The sequence below is a fragment of the Pipistrellus hanaki genome (genome assembly GCF_964339955.1).
Source record: "Pipistrellus hanaki genome assembly, chromosome: 1".
Classification (NCBI taxonomy): domain Eukaryota; kingdom Metazoa; phylum Chordata; class Mammalia; order Chiroptera; family Vespertilionidae; genus Pipistrellus; species Pipistrellus hanaki.
Genome location: NC_140503.1, coordinates 40,097,067 through 40,116,208, shown reverse-complemented (window position 1 = coordinate 40,116,208; position 19,142 = coordinate 40,097,067). Strand labels below are relative to the sequence as shown.

At 43.2% G+C, this 19,142-nt stretch overlaps 1 long non-coding RNA gene and 1 pseudogene across 2 annotated transcripts in view; both read right to left on the bottom strand.

The window, feature by feature from the left end:
* Nucleotides 1-19,142, bottom strand: part of LOC311624814 — a 654,664-nt gene that overhangs the window by 109,434 nt on the left and 526,088 nt on the right. The window lies entirely within an intron of this gene.
* On the bottom strand, nucleotides 10,993-11,606 carry LOC311611868 (ferritin light chain-like; annotated as a pseudogene). Its single transcript has one exon. The product of its transcript is annotated as a ferritin light chain-like (transcript).

The following is a 19,142-nucleotide window of genomic DNA, read 5'->3' as shown; positions in this document are numbered from 1 at the left end:
GACCTTTGCACACCTTGTCCCCTCTGCCCCCATCACTCCTGCCCACTCTCTTGGTCTGGCTAATCTCATTTCACCTTCAGATTTTAGCTTCGTTACCACTTCTCAAAAAAGGTCCTTCCTATTCCTGGGATAGATTAGAACCCACACCTTGCTACTCCCTGGTTATGGGTGAGATGAGGAGGCTTTGGGTCTTGTCTTCTTGAGAGAAATATTTCAGTCAAGAAACAAAGTGTAGAAAAGCAAGCAAGAATTTATTGACTGTCGCCGAAACCAGTTTGGCTCAGTGGATAGAGCGTCGGCCTGCAGACTGAAGGGTCCCAGGTTTGATTCCGGTCAAGGGCATGTACCTTGGCTGGGGGTACATCCCCAGTAGGAGGTGTGCAAGAAGCAGCTGATCGATGATTCTCTCTCATCGATGTTTCTAACTCTATCCCTCTCCCTTCCTCTCTGTAAAAAAATCAATAAAATATTTTTTTTTAAAAGAATTTATTGACATTGGTTCAGAGATAAAGTAAAATTTTAGGAGTATGGAATTAAATGCAAGTGCCAGCATGAGGGAGCAAATAATTTTCAGTAACTACCAGAGGCTCAACCCAATGACAGCGCCCAGCGCCCCACCTTGGTCTGGCGCCCCCACTCACCTCCACTATCCTGCAGAGGCCGACACCCACCATGCTCCATGCTCTGCTGCCTGCTGCCAATGCTCGCCATATTCCCTGTGCACCCCCTGGTGGTCAGCACATATCATAGCAAACAGTTGTTCTGCTGTTAGGTCTATTTGCATATTAGCCTTTTATTATATATAACCTATTTATCTGTCTGTCATCTGCCTACCTGATTGATACAGCACATACTCAACTATATTAAAATGTACTTATGCCATGCAAACTGTCCTGCAGCCTCCTTTTAATTTTTTTTACAGGACAATATACTATGGACATATGTTGAGGTTGATATATGAAGATTTACTTCATTCTTTTTTTTTAAATATATCTTTATTGATTTCAGAATGGGAGAGAGAGATAGAGATAGAAACATCAATGTTGAGAAGGAATCATCGATCATGCATGCCTCCCACTGGAGATGGAGCCCACAATCTGAGCATGTGCCCTTGACTGGAATCGAACCCGGGACTCTTTAGTTCACAGGTCGTCACTCTATCCACTGAGCCAAATCAGCCAGGGCATTCTTTATCATTGTTTCCCACAGTGTAGGTTTAAAATAATATTAACTAACTCACTTGAGGACATTCAGGTTTCTCAAATTTTTCCCCCCCACTATTTCAAAATAACATCTGTGTAAGCTTAAGAGCACAGGCTTGCCCAGCTGGTATAGCTCAGTGTTTGAGCATCTGCCCATGAACCAGGAGGTCACCGTTCAATTCTCAGTCAGGGCACGTGCCCGGGTCCTGGGCTCTATCCCCAGTGCGGAGAGTGCAGAAGGCAACCAATCAATGATTCTCTCTCATTATTGATGTTTCTATCTCTCTGTCTCTTCCCCTTTGTCTCAGAAGTCAATAAAAACATAAAAGTAAAATAAAATAAAATAAGAGCACAGGCTTGTATCAGGCTGCCTGGCTCCAGTACTGTCTCTACAGCAGGCATGTCAAACTCTCGGTCCATAGGCCACATGTGGCCCACAATGAATATTTTTGCAACCCAGCCAATATAACGGTATGTAAGAAACATTTTAATAAAAATTTTGTAATGTAATTTTTACAATATCCTGTTATACATAATTATTAATAACGAACTACAATGTTCGCTGTTGACTGATTACTATAATCATGTTGCATTCATTTCCCTTGTATGCCTTAGAAGTAACCATTTCTCTCCACTAATACTAGCAGTGAATATTTTAGCAGCTGATGGCCACATCATTAGTCTTGTACTGACTTGTTTGGTGTGAGCAACAAAAGAAAAGGATATATTTAGCTTTCAAAGAACAAGTAGCCCTGGCCAGTTTGGCTCAGTGGATAAAGTGTCTTCCTGCAGACTGAAGGGTCCCAGGTTCAATTCTGGTCGAGGTCATGTATCTTGGTTGCAAGCACATCCCCAGTAGGTGGTGTGCGGAAGACAGCTGATTGATATTTCTCTCTCATTGATGTTTCTAGCTCTCTCTCTCCCTTCCTCTCTGTAAAAAAGCAATAAAATATATATTTTTTAAAAGAACAAGAAAAATAGGTTTCTTTGCATTACGCTTATCAATTTTTACAGTTATTCAGTGTCTGGTAAGTTAATGTTCAAGAAAAAATATTAATTTTTATTAAAATGTTCTATTATTTTATTTTAACAGTTACTCATTTGTTTCAGCCCTTTGCATTCAGCATTTCTCTATTGAAATAAGCCTACGTTTCTATGAGAATGGAAGCTTTTGCGGCCCACATACACTTAAACCTTGTTTACTTGGCCCATGTCAGCCTTTGAGTTTGACATGCTTGCTCCTCAGCTTATTAGCTTTCCTCTTCTTGCATCTCTCGTGTGCATACCTGTGAAACTGGGATGGTGGCTCCTAGATGGGGGCTATCTACCGTAGGAGCCACTGCGAGGACTAGATAAGTTTATATCAATAAAGCACTTGGCACTGACTCTGCCACCTCACAAGTGCTTGTCTTTATTATCATATACATCTGTGACTTGTGCTAGTGTTTCTGTAAGATCACTTTCCAGAAGCAGAATATAGAGATATGCCAAAGTACCTTCCAAACATCTGACCAGTTTACATGATCACCAGCAGTGGATGAGATTGTTCTTTCTCCCACCCCTTTAAGGTTGGACTCTTCTGTTCTTCTCTTTATTGGGTCAATCCTTTTCAAACTTTTTAAGAAAACAAACCTATTTTTTTAAATTGATTTCATAGAGGAAGCGAAAGGGAGAGATAGAAACATCAATGATGAGTGAGAATCATTGATCAGCTACCTTCTGCACGCCCCCCACTGCAATCCAGGCATGTGCCCTTGACCAGAATCAAACCTGTGACCCTTCAGTCTGCAGGCCGACTCTCTATCCACTGAGCCAAACCAGCTAGGGCTCAAACACTCTTGATCCATGATTTTCTTAGTTTGAAGTAGCCTGGCGACTTAAACTTGAGCTTAGAAGTACCTGTCAAAATTTCAACAAAGTATATTCTTTGACCCAGTGATGCCAATTCTGGGAATTTATCCTACAGATATACTAGCAGACTTGCAAAATGACATGTCTACAAGGTTATTCATTGTGGTATTGTTTGTAACAGCAACAGACTGGAAACTAATAGGAGACTCATTAAATAATTTATGGCCTATCCACACAATGGATTACTATATAGCCATTTGTAAAAAGAAGAAAGGAAGCTTTCTTTGTACCAATATAGAACAATATCCAAGATGTATTTTTAAGTGTTAATAGGAATGTGATAGCTAACACTTGTATCCCATATTTCTTCAATTCTAAGATAATGCGTTTTTTCACTTTGTAACATTTTTGAAATAAGGATGTGTTACAGTCAAAGGCATGTCGTAATTTAATTGGAATGGCTTGCCTTTCCTGGTCTACAATATGATGATGTGTTTTACAGTCCGTGGCATCGTGGATTTGATGAAATACAATAGTGCTTACTGTGTGCGAGGCACTGTTCATTTCAATCTCACCACAACTGGTAGGAGTAAGTACTATTATTTCCTACATTTTACAGGCAAGGAAATGAGATTTGACCTTGGGCAGTCCCGCCGCAGGGCTCATGCTTCTAGACTCTTGACACCTTACTACATCTCACACCCAGAGAGCTCACTGTGCCAGGTCCTGTCCTAAGTGCTTTATACATTTATTAGCTCGTTTAATCCTCAAATAACCATATAAGACAGAGGCTATTATTATCCTCGTTATACAGATGAGGAAACGGAGGCACTATGAGGTTATGAAATTTGCTTAAAGACACAGCTAACTAGTGGAAGAACTGGGACCAGAACATTGGCAGTCTGGCTTCAGAGATCATGCTCTTAATGCTCTCCATGCTACCTTTTATGTTAAAAAAAAAAAAAAAAAAAAGGATGGAGTTATTATATAATAATACTAGAGGCCCAGTACACAAAATTCATGCACTTGGAGAAGGGGGTCCCTCAGCCCAACCTATGCCCTCTCACAGTTTGGGAGCTCATGGGGGATGTCCAACTGATGGCCATTACCGCTACACTCACCAGCCATGAGCCCAGCTCAACACTCCTGTGTTGAGCATCTGCCCCCTTGTGGTCAGTGTGCATCATAGCAACCGGTTGTTCTGTTGTGCCAATTTGCATATTAGCCATATATATACTAGAGGCCCAGTGAATGAAATTCTTGCAAGGGTAGGCCTTTGCATCATTCCCAGCTGCAGCGGCCCTCACAGCCCCAGCTGCCTATGGCCCTACAGCCCTGGCCTCCCCACCCCAACCTGCCCCTGCCTTGGCTTGGCACTGCCCACATCCACTGCCACACACCCCCCTAGTTCCCCAGTTTTGTGGAGCCCCCTGATTGATCGCTCAGCAGAGGGTAGCCTGGGCCTTCCTTTGTGGGAGGGATCATGGAGCAATGGCAGGCCCCCTGACCAATCGCATCACATCTGCCTTGGCTGGTCTGGCACCAGTGCGTGTCATAGTGTGGTCATTCGGACGGCCATTTTTCTGTTTGGCTGTTCGGTTGATTTGCATATTACGCTTTTATTATTATAGACTAGAGGCCCAATGCATGAAATTAGTGCAAGAACAGGCCTTCCTTCCCCCAGCTGCTGACACCGGCTTCCCTCTGGCGCCAGGGACCCAGGCAAGCTTCCCTCCGGCCACTGGCAGGCACGCAGGACCCAGGCTTCCCTTGTAGCCCGAATTCATCCAGAAGGATGTCTGGAAAGTCATTCGACTGTCCGGACTAATTAGCATACTACGATTTTATTATTATAGATATAGATTTTTACATTTGAGATGGAATCTTAGGGGGAATAAAGAAAAGCAATGCAAAAATAAAGAAAGAAAGCAATGCAAATGTGTCAGTAGGTAGTGGGTAGGAACTGAGTAACTGGTGAACGAGACTTTATGTACACCTTTTTATGCTATTTGATTTTTGGCCCAGGTGAGAGGGGAAATCTATTTGGACTAAGACAAAACAGCAATTTTTAACTTTCCTTAAAATTAATAGAGCAGTGGTGTGAGAGAAGTGGCCCTGGGTATTCAGTTAATGAGATTTCTATATTCACTTACTGTTTTAGTATTTATCTTTTAAGCCTCAAAAAGATTTTGTTTCATTGCTTTTAAAGTAACAACAGGTAACAGATGAAAACCTCCATTAATCCTGATCACAAATACCATGATTTCTATCATAACGACTGATATACGGATCTGCCTGACCACGCCAATAGCAGGATGCTAACCTATAACCCATGAATAACTCCATCCTTCTCTTTGATCACTATGCTGTCTCAGGCTGTGAAGAGTGGACTAGCATGTGTTCTATATTGATTTCTTTAAGTCTTTTAATTCATGATAGTGATCAATTTACTAAGGCCATTGACTCTTTGGACATTTTCCTTCACCGTAATCCAGAGGATCTAAATCTCTTGAGTATCTAGGTTCCCCCCAAAATCCTATTGCATCGCCTGTATTTACATGACACAGTAGTGGCATCGGCTCTCAAGTGATGTTGACTAAGCTTTGGCTTTCCAGAAGCGATGGTAAAATGTCTACTTTTCGTTTGTATTTTGTTTGTGAAGCTCCCCTACTACTTCTTACGTGAAGGCCATGACGGGACAGGTTTTGTTTTTGTTAAATGTGTGTGTGAGCCTGATGTTTCAGAGGGTGGGTGAACAGCAATCATCCTTCCAGGGCTCATTCTCCCCGGCTGCTGTCCCAGCGCGAGGGGGAAGCGCCCGGGCTCTGTCAGCGGATGTGAATGGATTCAGTCACCCTCGTTCAGGGGTGCTCTCTCCGAGGGCCCAGGCATCACCGCAGAGTCCCTCAGCCATCGAAAGAGACCTCAGCTAATGCTTTTTTTTTTTTTTTTTTAATTTCTGGTAAGTTAAACAATGAAGAAATAGGGACACAAAAATCACAGCATATTTTAAATATCTACATTTTTACATTTATTCCTTTAACATAAAAAAAAGGAACAAGAAAATTCTATATTTGTGTTAATCAGAAGATAATTACAGAATTCATAAAAATAACAATTCATAGCACATGGTCAGCAATATGGTTCAGTAATTGGCCATAAGTTCAGAGTCCCTGGATAAACATATTTTTTCAGTTATATTGGCATGTCTGTGTGGTTATATGTATAATTTCATTTGGAAAGAAGATAAAAATTTTATATTTAAACCCTAACAGGTTTGGCTCAGCGGATAGAGCATCAGCCTGTGGACTAAAGGTTCGGTTCCAGTCAGGAGCATGTACCTTGGTTGTAGGCACATCCCCAGTAGGGGCTGTGCAGGAGGCAGCTGATCGATGTTTCTCTCTCATTGATGTTTCTAACTGTCTCTCCCTCTCCCTTCCTCTATGTAAAAAATCAATTATATATATATATATATATATATATATATATATATATATAATTTTTTTTAAGAGTATGTACCTTGGTTGCGGGCATATCCCCAGTGGGGGGCATGCAGGAGGCAGCTGATCGACGTCTCTCTCTCATCAGTGTTTTAACTCTCTATCCCTCTCCCTTCCTCTCTGTAAAAAATCAATAAAAAACATTTTTTAAAAAAATTTATATTTAAGATGTTCTCTGAATGTGAGGTCTGAGAGAACCTCGCAAAATTCTGCATTCTACAGTCTGGAGAGAATTGTTCTCATACATTGGAAGCTAGGAGAAGACTCTAACTGTAGTCTGTTCTTTGCTGTAATTCTGCAAAAATTGGTATAAGCCAGCTTTGAGTCAGTCATATCCAAGTTATTAGAGTTCACTTCTATTGTTCTATTCATTTGTTCACCCACAACAAGCAAAATCAGTGAATTCAGCAATGCTATCTGGTCTTTGCACTCTCAGTTTTTTGTTTTTTCCTTATGGAGAGCTAAGAATTTCCTATATTTTAAAAGGGTATTTAACTAGAATTCTCACCATTCATTTTCCATTAAAAAAAAAAAAAACTCTTTAGGAAATAGAGCTTCTGTATAAATATCATGCAAAAGAAAGCATGAGTGTCTCTATTAACATTAAGTAAAAAACCATGTCAAGTAGCCCTAGCCAGTTTGGCTCAGTGGATAGAGCGTCGGCCCACGGACTGAAGGGTCTCAGGTTCGATTTTAGTCAAGGGTATGTACATTGGTTGCAGGTTTCCCCTCTCACATCAGTGTTTCTCTGGGTCTCTCCCTTTCCCTTCCACTCTCTCTAAAAATACCCTTGGGTGAGGACAAAAAAAAAAAAAAAATCATGCAGAGTTTATTCTTTGAACACAATGGAATCAAAGTAGATATCAATAACAAAAAGATAACAGTAAAATTTTCAAACAGTTGGAAAACAATATTTACTAGTACTCAAAGGAATACAAGTGAAAATGATAGTAATAAGATAGTCTTCCTCCTATAAAATTGGCAAAAAAAAAAAAAAAAAAAAAAAAAAAATCCCACCAGACCTAAATTTAAAAAAAGAGCAGATTCAAAGGTGACTAAGATATGGGGAATAAACACTTTTGTAAAGTACTTGGGTGTATAAATTAGTATGACCTTTCTGGAAAACAATTTGCTAGTATTCGATGTTAAAAAAAATGTTTCTAACTTCTGACCTAGTAACCCACCTTCAAGGAATCCATTCATCCTAAGGAAAAATCAAAATGTGGTCAAAGATGTATTGCACAGCAAGTTCTCCCCAGCTTTGTTTGCAACAGAAAAACTGGGAAACAAGCCAACGTTTAACAATAGGGAGTGATTAACAATTTATATATAGTACATGCATACAATGGAATAGAGTGCCATCTAAAAATCATGTTTTTAAGAATATTTAATAACAGAGAAAAGTTCAAGATATAAGTAAAAATATGAATATGTCATTAAGTGATTTTCTGTGAGTCATAAAATTACAGATTAAAACAAATTTTTCTACTTTTCTGTATAGTCCAAAATTTTTATAATAAGCCTTCCCCCCACCCCCCTCCAGAAAGCTTGATAATACTAGGATGATGTCAAAGTATTTTAGTTGAATATAAAATACAAAGTTACTGTTTTAGAAAAAAAATATTTTTAATTGATTTCTGAGAGGAAGAGAGAGAAACATCAGTGATGAGAGATTGGCTGCCTCCTGCACACCCTCTCCCGGGGATTAAGCCCACAACCCGGGCATGTGCCCTTGACCAGAATCGAACCTGTGACCCTTTAGTCTGCAGGCCTACACTCTAATCACTGAGCCAAACCAGCAAGGACAATGTTTTAGGACAAGCATGTCAAACTCAAAGACTAGCACGAGCCAAATAAGCAAAGTTTAAGTTTATGTGGGACACACACACACACAAAAAAAGCTCCAATTTTCATAGAAATGTAGGCTTATTTTGATAGAGACATGCTAAATACAAAGGCCTGAAATAAATGAGTAATTGTTAACATAAAATAATAGAAAATTTGAATAAAAATTAATATTTTTTTCTTGAACATTAACTTACCAGATACTGAATAACTACACAAATTAATAAGCGAATGCAAATAAACCTATTTTTCTTGTTCTCCGAATGTGAAATATTTCCTCTTGTGCATACCAAACAAGACAGTACAAGACTAATGACATGGTAATTGGCTGCTAAAATATTTGCTGCTAGTATTAGTGGAGAAATGGTGTGCCTGCGCATAAGGTGCATAAGGGAAATGAATGCAACACAATTATAGTAATCAGTCATTAACAAACGTTGTAGTTATTAATAGTCCTATATAGTAGGTCCTCCTATGGCTCGACTAATGCGATTTTCACCATAAGTAGGAACCCACCTTCATAAGCACCTACGTCACTCACATGGAGCACATACACAGCAATAATGAAGTGAAACAGTAAAAAAATGTAAATAAAAGATAACAATTCCTGACTTTTACTTGTGGTAAATAAATAATAAAAAACATAAAGCACCTATGTACATAGGTTGAAATGATGAAACTTTTTCTCTTTATAAATAAATAGGAGATTGCAACGTAACCACGAAAAGTCCAACGTAACCCAGGGACTGCCTGTATAATAAAAGCCTAGTATTCTAAGTGTCTGGTCATCCGGTTGGCCATTCGACCAATCAAAGCATAACATGCTAATGATATGCTTAGGCTGCTCTACTGCTTGCTATGACATGCACTGACCATCAGGGGGCAGACAACCAGTTAACCAGTTGCTATGAAGTGTACTGACCACCAAGAGGCAGACACTCCAACGGGTAGGTTAGTTTGCTTCTGGGGTCTTGCCAATTGGAACTGAGGGAGATGGACTGGACCTGCCCTGGAGCCCTTCCAGAGTCCCTCCCCAGCTGGCCAACCTCCTGCATTCCTCCCTAGCCCTGATTGTGCACTGGTGGGTCCCTCGGCCTGGCCTGTGTCCTCTTGCAATCTGGGACCACTCAGCGGATGTCAGAGAGCTGGTTTGGGCCTGATCTCACAGGCCAGGCAGAGGGACCCTATTTATGTATAACAGGATGTAAAAATGAAGTTATGAAATTTTTATTAAGAAGTTTCTTACATGCTGTTATATTGACTGGGCCACAAAAATATTCATTGTGGGATGCATGCAGCCCATGGGCCGTGAGTTTGACATGCTTGTTTTAGGAGATTTAAAAAATCACCCATAATCTTAATTCTATAATGTATCTTTGTTTTTGCATTTATCATACATATAGTAAACCTAAAAAATGTACATTAAAACACTCATATAATTACCATCTAGCTTCTATAGTTAACATTTTGCTGTATTTATATCCATCAATCCATCTTATTACTTTCTGCATTTAAAAATAAGTTCCAGAAGTCAGTGCCCTTCACCTCCAAATAGCCTGTATATCATTAGCTAAAGTTAAATACGTATTTATTTACAGTTCTTAATTTTTTGGTTAAAATTTACACCCAGTGAAATGCACCAATCTTGTGTGTGATGAATTTGACACATGTGTACACATGTAACCCACAACCTAATCAAGACAGAGAATAATTCCGTCACCCCAGAGCACTCCCTCTTGCCTCTTTCCCATCAGTTCCCAGTCCCACACCTCAGTGCTTGGCTTCTTTCTACTATAGATTAGTTTTTCTAATTACTAAATTTTAAGTAAGTGAAATCATACAGTATGTTCTCTTACGTCTAACTTGGTTTTGATCAGTATAATAGTTTTGATATTCTTCTGCATTGTTGTTTGTATTGGTAATTCATTTCTTTTTATGGGGAGGGTAATACCATTATACAGATATACCACAATTCATCTCTGTGTTCACCTGCTGTTGGACAATTCAGTTGTTTTCAGTTTATGGCTATTACAAAGGTGCTGTAAACATTTTCTTGTGAACATGTTTATTTCTGTTGAATAAACATGTAAGTGGGGGATTGGGTCAGTGGGAAGGTAAACAATAATAAGATTAAAATAAGCTGCCAGAACTTTTCCAAAGAGGTTGTGCAATTGGATGCATCCACCAAATATACAATACATGAGAATCCGGTTGCTCCACATCCTCACCAGCTTTTGGTGTTATCAATCTTTTTACTGTAAGCAGTTCTGGAGGGAGGGAGTGATAACTCACTGTGGGTTTAATTGGCTTTTCCTGATGGCTATTGATAGGGCACTTTTTTTTGTGCCCACACCATTGGTGAGGTCCTCTGTGAAGTGGTGTGTTCAAATAATTTGTTCATTTTTTTCATTGGAGTTTTGTTCTTATTGAATTGTAGAGCATGTTTTCTTTTCATATGATAATATGAACATACTGTGCTTACTTGTATGCATGCTAATTTGTTTTTTGTTCCTTTTTTTTTTTTCTGCAAAAAGCTTTATTGTTTCATTTGGTTTAATGCATGGGAGAGGGCTCCAGGATGGCTAAAAGAATGGCTAGTAGTTTCGGGAAGAGGCTCGGGTAAAAGCCAGAGACAGCAGGGGGTGCAGAGGGGCCTCTGAAAGGCCTCTGAGCTCCAAAGGTTCCTGGTCTGGCTCAAGGGTTAGCCTTTCGAAGAGACACTCGCCCAGCCCAGCCCGGGAGCCGGCTGCCTGCCCATGTTGGTCAGGTGCCGCCCATCTTCTTGATCAGTTTCACCTCCTCATCCAGGGAGTGGTGCTCCGGAAGTCACGGAGCAGAGGGTCTGTGCGGGGAGAACCCAGAGCCTGCAGCTCCAAAAGGGCCTGGTTCAGGTCCCTCTCCAAGGCCAGGGTGGCTGCCATGGCGTCCTGAGTTTTGCCCACTCATCTTGGGAGGCTTCAGCAGGTCCTGGAAGAGAATGCAGCCACCACGCTTGTTTTGCAACTTTAAGAGACGCTCAGCGCCCTCGTGCTTTTTCTCTGCCAACTTGAGGAAGAAGTGGCCCACACCCTCGAGAGCCACATGGTCAAGGTCAAAATAGTAGCCCAGAGAGAGGCAGATGTTGGGGGGCTTGCAAATGCAGGTTGGCCAGGCGGCTGATTGCAGCCTCCACCTCGGTGGAATAATTCTGATGAATTTGGGAGCTCATGGTTGTTCAGCAATAAGGAGGTAAGGCAGGAAAAAACCCGGTGTGTTGGCTGTTTCTGGAGGTGTTTCTGAAGGTATGACTGGATGAGACGCAGGAGAGTGGTCAGAGGCTGGAAGAAGGAGCCACCCTGGGTTTATTCCATCCAAACACTATTGAAGCAAGAGACCAATCCTGGTCCGCTGAGGGCACTGCCTGTTTTCTGTTCTTTTCAATAAATATCTATATATACAAAAAGCTAATATGCTAAGTGTCCCTCTGGCTGACCAGCCAGTCACTATAATGTGTACTGACCATCAGGGGGCAGACGCTCAACATAGAGCTGCTGTAACACGTGCTGACCATTTACAGAGAAATGGCAGTGTGGACCTGGCACCGACAAAGCAACACTCAGCTTCCCCCAAGTGGGGCAGAGGCCCCGCCACTACCCCTGAGCAACAGCCCACCAAATCACAGCCAACACTGCCGAGAACACCTGGCACAAAATGCGGCCCCCAGCTCAGCCCAGCCCAGAAACAGTGGCTGTGGACGCCGGGTAATAACATCATGTAGCATTGCCCAGCTTCCTCTCCCTAGCGACTAGCCTCCTTGCAGTTTCTTCAGCCCAGGAACATGACTTGCTTTATAGCCAGGTGGAAACATTTACACTTTAACCAAATGTCTGTGAAGCGTTTTCCTGTGCCTCATCTCATTTGATCCTCGCAGAAGTCCTGGAGTAGGTAGATAGGAGACTCAGTAGAATCCTTTTCATTTCATTAGCTGGAAAATGAGGATTTAGAAACTTGACCCAACTGAAAATAAGTAAGTGACTTCAGGTTTTCTCACTGGGCAGAATATAGTCAAACACTACTGCAGTTAAATATTTTATCCTTTATTCTCCCTGCATGATCTACAATAATAATCTGCTTTGTGTTGATATTTACTGCTGTGATAATTACCTGAAAGAAAAGTTGGGGTGCTTCACTGGGCTGGGAAAACTTTAACCAAATCAGAAAGCAGGTCTAATTAAGCAAGTTTACTCTATATACTAGAGGCCTCGTGCACAAAATTTGTGCATGGCTGGGGTGGGGTGGGGATCCTTCAGCCTGGCCTGCACCCTGTCACAATCTGGGACCCCTCAGGGGATGTCCGACTGCTGGTTTATGAGCACGCTGCATGCACCAGTGACCATACTTTTCATACAGGTGAAAGGCATCTCGCTGTTGTGTGGGCAGCTACATTGTTCACCTGATTATAAAAAGTAGTACATAACATGACCCTTCTGAGGCAGTAGTGCCATTTTCCCATCTTATGGGTGGAAAAACTGAAGCAGAGAGAAGTTAAGTAATTGGCTTTGTCACACAGTTGTAAGTGTCAGAATCAGGGCTGAACACAAAATGTGCAAGCCAGGGTCCATGCATGTCATCGCTGCATCATCCTGTTTTTTTCAGGATAGAGTAGCCTTGCCAGGTTCTAATTTTTAAATCTAAGAGACTGTTCCCAAAATATAGGGTAGAGTCCCTAGGCCTGGTTGGCAATCAGGGCTGATCTGTGGGGTGACTGGTGGGGCAATCAATGCCCTTACTGGCACCCGCCTTGGCTGGTGGCCTGGTTCCCCTGCCAGCCAGCCTGGCCACTGGCAGCTGCCTTGGCTAGCCTGGTGCTGCCTGCTTACTATCCCACCAATTCTGCAGGTTGTTTCATCTTTTGGTTGATTTGTATATTAGGGTTTTATATAGATATAAAAGGCTAAGTTGACTTGTGCATGCACAATACATATAAAGCTCTTGCTGGCACCAATAGCACAAATGTGTTTCCATCTGTCATTGTTGATCATGAATTTGGTTGACACTTCTAGAGAAGGGGTGAATAGTGATATTAAAATATTTCTTCTAATTAATTTCCTTTCAATGTGCATGAATTTGTGCACCGGGCCACTAGTTGTATTATAACATTTTTCCTTTTATATTTCCTCCTGGAAACTTAGTACATTTTAAAGTGTCATGAGCCTTTTCCCATTATGATACAATTTTAAGAATTATTCGTTTGGGTGACCATTGATAAAATTTGGCATAATTTAATTTGTCACTATAAAATCACAAGGGACACTTCATGTCCAAATTGTGCTTGTCTGCCATCTTGAAATAAGATAGAAGATAAGTGTCCCTAACTTGGTAGTTCCACCCAATACCTTCTACTGTGGCTGGCAGATGATCAATAACTACTTGTTTAATGTTTTTTTGTGGTGTGGTCCATTTCACTAAATATTGATCTTGGGGGGAGAATTTGACTCCATAGTGTTAACAGAACTATCAGTCTATTCTCCTATTTAAGTCCTCTTCCTGTGAAAACTCTGTCTTTTTTCCTTCTAAAGAATCGAATGGCTACTAGGTCATGAAATCTTACATTTGCAGTAGCATGAATGGACTTAGAGGATACTATGCTCAATGAGATAAGTCAATCAGAGAAAGACAAACATCATATGATTTTACCTGTATGTGGAATCCAAAGAACAAAGTAAACAAACAGACAAAATTAAAACAGACTCATAGATACAGAGAGAAAACTGGCGGTTGCCAGAGGGGAAAAAGGTTTGGCGCACTGAGTGAAAAAGGTGGAGGGATTGAGAAGCACAAATTTGGCCAAAACCGGTTTGGCTCAGTGGATAGAGTGTCGGACTGCGGACTGAAAGGTCCCAGGTTCGATTCCGGTCAGGGCATGTACCTTGGTTGCAGACACTTCCCCAGAAGGGGGTGTGCAAGAGGCAGCTGATCAATGATTCTCTCTCATCAATGTTTCTAACTCTCTATCCCTCTCTCTTTCTCTCTGTGAAAAATCAATAAAATAAAAAATAAAAATCTCAGGCCTGAACCTCTCAATATACAAATATTTATATGTAAATTACATGCATTTAAAAAAAGAAGAAGAAGAAGAAGCACAAATTTGTAGTAACAAAATGGTCATGGGGAAGTAAGTATAGCTTAGGAAATATAGTTAATAATATTGTCAAATCTATATATGGTGCCAGTTAGGGTACTGGAAACATTAAGGGGAACAATAGGTATATGATTGTCTAACCACTAAGCAATATACCCAAAACCAATTCAAAATAAAAATTAGAAAAAAAAAAACTGGATGCTGCCTTGGCCAGTGTGGCTCAGTTGGTTGGGTGTCATCCTGTTCATGGAGAAGCTGCCGGTTGATTCTAGGTTGGGGCCCGGGCCTGGAGTTTTGGGCTCAGTGATGGAGTGGGAGGCAAGGTGCAGAAGGAGGCAGTAGATGATGTTTCACTCTCACATCGATGTTTTTCTCTCTCTCCCTTCCCCTTCCTCTCTCTCTGAAAACCTGCCATTGGCAGAAATTGAACCTGGGACCTTTCAGTCCGCAGGCTGATGTTCTATCCATTGAGCCAAACCAGCTAGGGCTCAATAAAAATATTTTAATGAATAAATAAAAATAAACATAGTAATATTCGTTTAAAAAAACTGTATGCTTAGATTGGAAAAAAAAAGTTTACTAGAAACTTTGTTTCTTTCCCCCAGCTTTTTGGGATATAATTGACAAATGGAAATTGCATATATTTAATGTGGACATCTTGGTTTTTTATATACGCGTACATTTTGAAAAGATAGAAAGACAATTAATTGAATGGCAACAGCTTGGAACTGGTTAGGAGCCTAAAGTATGGAAGTCAAAGAGACTTCCAGAGGCCCTCAAGGCAGGCAAGAATACACCACTAGAGTAGGTGAGGTGTGAGCATCCAAACGCAAACTCAGATTCTGCAGATAATCCATAAAGCTTCAAGGGAAGGCAGACCCGTGGCCCCTCTGGGAAAGGGAGCCCAGACAGCTCTTGCTGCAAGTTGATATTGCTTCTAAATTCAAGTAGGAGATCTCTGAGCAGACGCTTGAAGCAGAGCTTGGTGTCCAAGCCAGAACCTGACCAATAGGGGACTTCCATTGCTGGTGATTAACCAGCTCAGGCACCTCCTGGTTGCCTGGAGAGGGGAAGGTGGGAGGGCAGAGAGCAGCAGTGTCCACTGAATGACTGAGGCCCTGAGCTCCCTGTATGTTTGAGGGCAAAAGCATCTTTGCTGCAACTGTCCGAGATGCCTGCTACCCAGTCTGTGAGGGGCTGGGTCCCAGGGAGGCTGGGCTGGTGGTGGGGTTGCAGCTGTCCTCCCTGCATGAATTCCAGCAATGAAGTTTACAACATTGGCCGAAGGAGTGCGAGCAAGAGGGACATCTGACTTAGGTAGTTGGCTGGTGGGTGCTAAATAAAGGCTCCATCAGGGACCTTCTGACCAGAACAGTTGTGGGTGGGTGGGCTGAGCCGATGGCACAGAGTATCGCTTCTCCCTGGAGAAGTCAGGGGCGTGGGGCCACGGGGAGCGGCAGCCCCTGAGAGGAGAAGCCAGCAAACTCCGAAGAGCCTGCCATGACTAACAGACATAAGAGAACCAGCTCCTCCAGGGACACCCACAAACACCCAACTTGAACCATATGGCAAAGGTAGTAAATTTTAAAAGGGAAGGGGAAACCTGGCCCCTTCACTGGCCCCAGCCCCACCCCACCATCAACACAAACATACAAGGACGTTGTGTTAGGAAGAAGGCTGTTTTCCATCCTTTTCCCCTCCTCAGACCTTCGGGAGCCTTGTAGGGGCCATCAGTGAGCAGCTGATGCACCTCCTCTCTTGAGTTAACTCAAACCTGGTTCTAACCTGATGACCCCTCTCCCCAGCTCTCTTCTGGGCCACAGTGTCCCCCTCCCTCACATGCCCCAATGCCTGGAACTGAGAATTGTTCTGGTTCCCCATCCCTGTCCCATCGCTCCGCCCTCCTCCTCTAAAGAGGCATGACTACCTCTTTGTTGCCATTATCTGCCTCCTCATTAGTGAGGATTCTAACAGTTGGCTTATTATCCTTTTTCCTATTTATTCCTGTTACTCTTCAGTGACCTCAAGCACTAACCACCCAATCAATCCGTTGGCTTTTCTGTTTTGCAAACTCCTCATCTCCAGTGAAGATCTGCTCCTCCCTCCCATCTCAGACACCTGCCTCCATGGTCATATCCTGGCTTCTCACTAGTCAGTCCACCACCTTGGACATCTCCGTTCTCTGACCACTGCCGGTCTCCTTGCAGCCCACCTACCTTAATGCTCCCACCCCAACAACCTAACTCCAGCAGTTCTCCACTCTGCTGACCTGCTCCCATGTTCTCGCTATGTCATGACTCACATCCCTCCATTGCTAACTTATAATCCATTAGAGGCCTGGTGTACAAATTCGTGCACAGGTGGTTCCAGCTGGCCCACCCTGACATGGGCCATCGGGCCGGGCCGGTTGGGGGGGTTGTGGGAGGTCAACCGACCCTGCCCTTGATTGGGGGGTGGGGGGCTGATTGGGAGCAGGGCCAGCTAGGGAGAAGGGCCATGGGCGGTTGTGGGGGGCAATCGGGGCTCCGATCAGGCCAGTTGGTTGCCACAGTGCGTGTCATAGCAACCGGTAATTCCATCCTTCTGGTCACTGGACTTTATATATATAGATGGTCCATCTTTACAAATCTTCTAAACACCCCACCTTCCTTGCCCGCTGCTGTATGCATTCTCATCATCTGGCTAGCAAAGCCCAGCTCTCTGCCCCCTCGATGCCTGCTCTCAAGCAGCAGAGCCATGCTCTCTCCCCCTTTAAAGTCATGGTCGCCATTCGCCCTCCCAGGCATCCGAGAGTGGTTGCTTCCCTCCTTCTAGAACAACTGTCTCAGTCTTCTGCCCCTCTCTGCTCCCATCCCCCACTGATGATCCTGCCTCTTATTTTCTGCAGAAGCGGACAGGAACTTTGCCATCTTCCCTCCATCAAATTCGCCCACCCACGTGGACCTATATAGCCTTTCTCTCCTGTTCAAAAGATGTGTCCTTTTTCTCTATCAAAGGCTAAACTTCTATTTAGTCACAGGATCCCTGGCCTCCGATTTTCTCCGAGATTCTCTGTCTCTCTCTCTCTCTCATCACTGATGCCTCCCTCTGCACTGGATCATTCCCACCAGCACACAAACACGCTCTCTACTTCCTGTCACTTCCGGGAGGCAGACACTATAGCGAGGAGGCCCCTCCGGTCACACGGCCTCCGCGCTCTGGCCCAGCAGGCTGCCCCTTTCTGCTTTTCCAGTATCGGAAGGAGTTGCTGTTGTTTTTCTGTTTTGTTTTTCCCCCCAAAACATGTAGAGTCCCTGTCTCCAGGGGCAGAAATCGGTTCTCCTTATTCCCGAGGTTCCAATCATTTTAGTTGCACGACAGCTGTTCCCCGGGACTGTGGGGAGACTGGTTCTGTCACAGTCTGAGGACTGCAGAGATGCGTGGGAGGACTGCGCTGGGCCTGAGAGCTGGGTTCTGGAGAAAAGGTGTGAAATTAGTCAAACCGAGATTCAGAGATGAATCTTGCTGCAGTGAGCTGCGGGCTGCTCAGGCCCTAGGAATTGAGGAAATACCCTCATCCTTCATGTCAGAAAGCTGTGCGTGCTGACAGCAGTGGTGCCTTCCTGGCTATGTGATCTTTTTTTTTTTTTTTTTTTTTTTTTTACAGAGAGGAAGAGAGAGGGATAAAGAGTTAGAAACATTGATGAGAGAAAATCATCGATCAGCTGCCTCTTGCACATCCCCTACTGGGGATGTGCCCGCAACCAAGGTACATGCCCTTGACCGGAATCGAACCTGGGACCCTTCAGTCTGCAGGCTGACTCTCTATCCACTGAGCCAAACCGGTTTCGGCGGACTATGCGATCTTGAGCACGTTTCATGATATCTCTCACCCCGTTTCTTCATCTGGAAATTGGGGAGAATAACTACCTCAGAGAGAGGTCTTCTGTGAGTAGGAAAGGAGGTCACACGTGCCAAGCCATTTTCTCTCGGCTTCTCCACTGGCCCCGGCAAATGTGAATGTGTCTGGACCGAGCCGGCGACACCGTCAGACCTCAGAAGGTCCTTTTATGAATTCTGCATCAGAGTGCTCCCGCCCACAGAGGCTGTTTCTCCCTACATTGATCTTTCCTACCTCAAGTTTTGGCAGGGAACACCTTGACTAAACTCCATGTCAAGAGAGACCTACCTGAAGGCCTCAGGGCAAGGGAAAGACTATTACAACATACTACCGACTGAGGCTGTCAGAAGCCATTGAGTCCGCATGGATCTTCTTATGGGACACAAAGGTGACTTGTATGCAATCACCCAGCGAGTTGTCTCAGGGCTGGAAGAGGTTCCTGGTCTCTCAACACTTGGGGCCTGGTCAAGGCATGATGGCCCTCAGAAAGTCATCAGCAAAATTGAGTGCAAATTAGCCGAAACCGGTTTGGCTCAGTGGATAGAGCGTCGGTCTGCGGACTGAAAGGTCCCAGGTTCGATTCCCGTCAAGGGCATGTACATTGGTTGTGGGCACATCCCCGGTAGGGGGTGTGCAAGAGGCAGCTGGTCAATGTTTCTCTCTCATTGACGTTTCTAACTCTCTCTCCCTCTTCCTTCGTCTCTGTAAAAAATCAATAAAATATATTTTTTAAAAATTGAGTG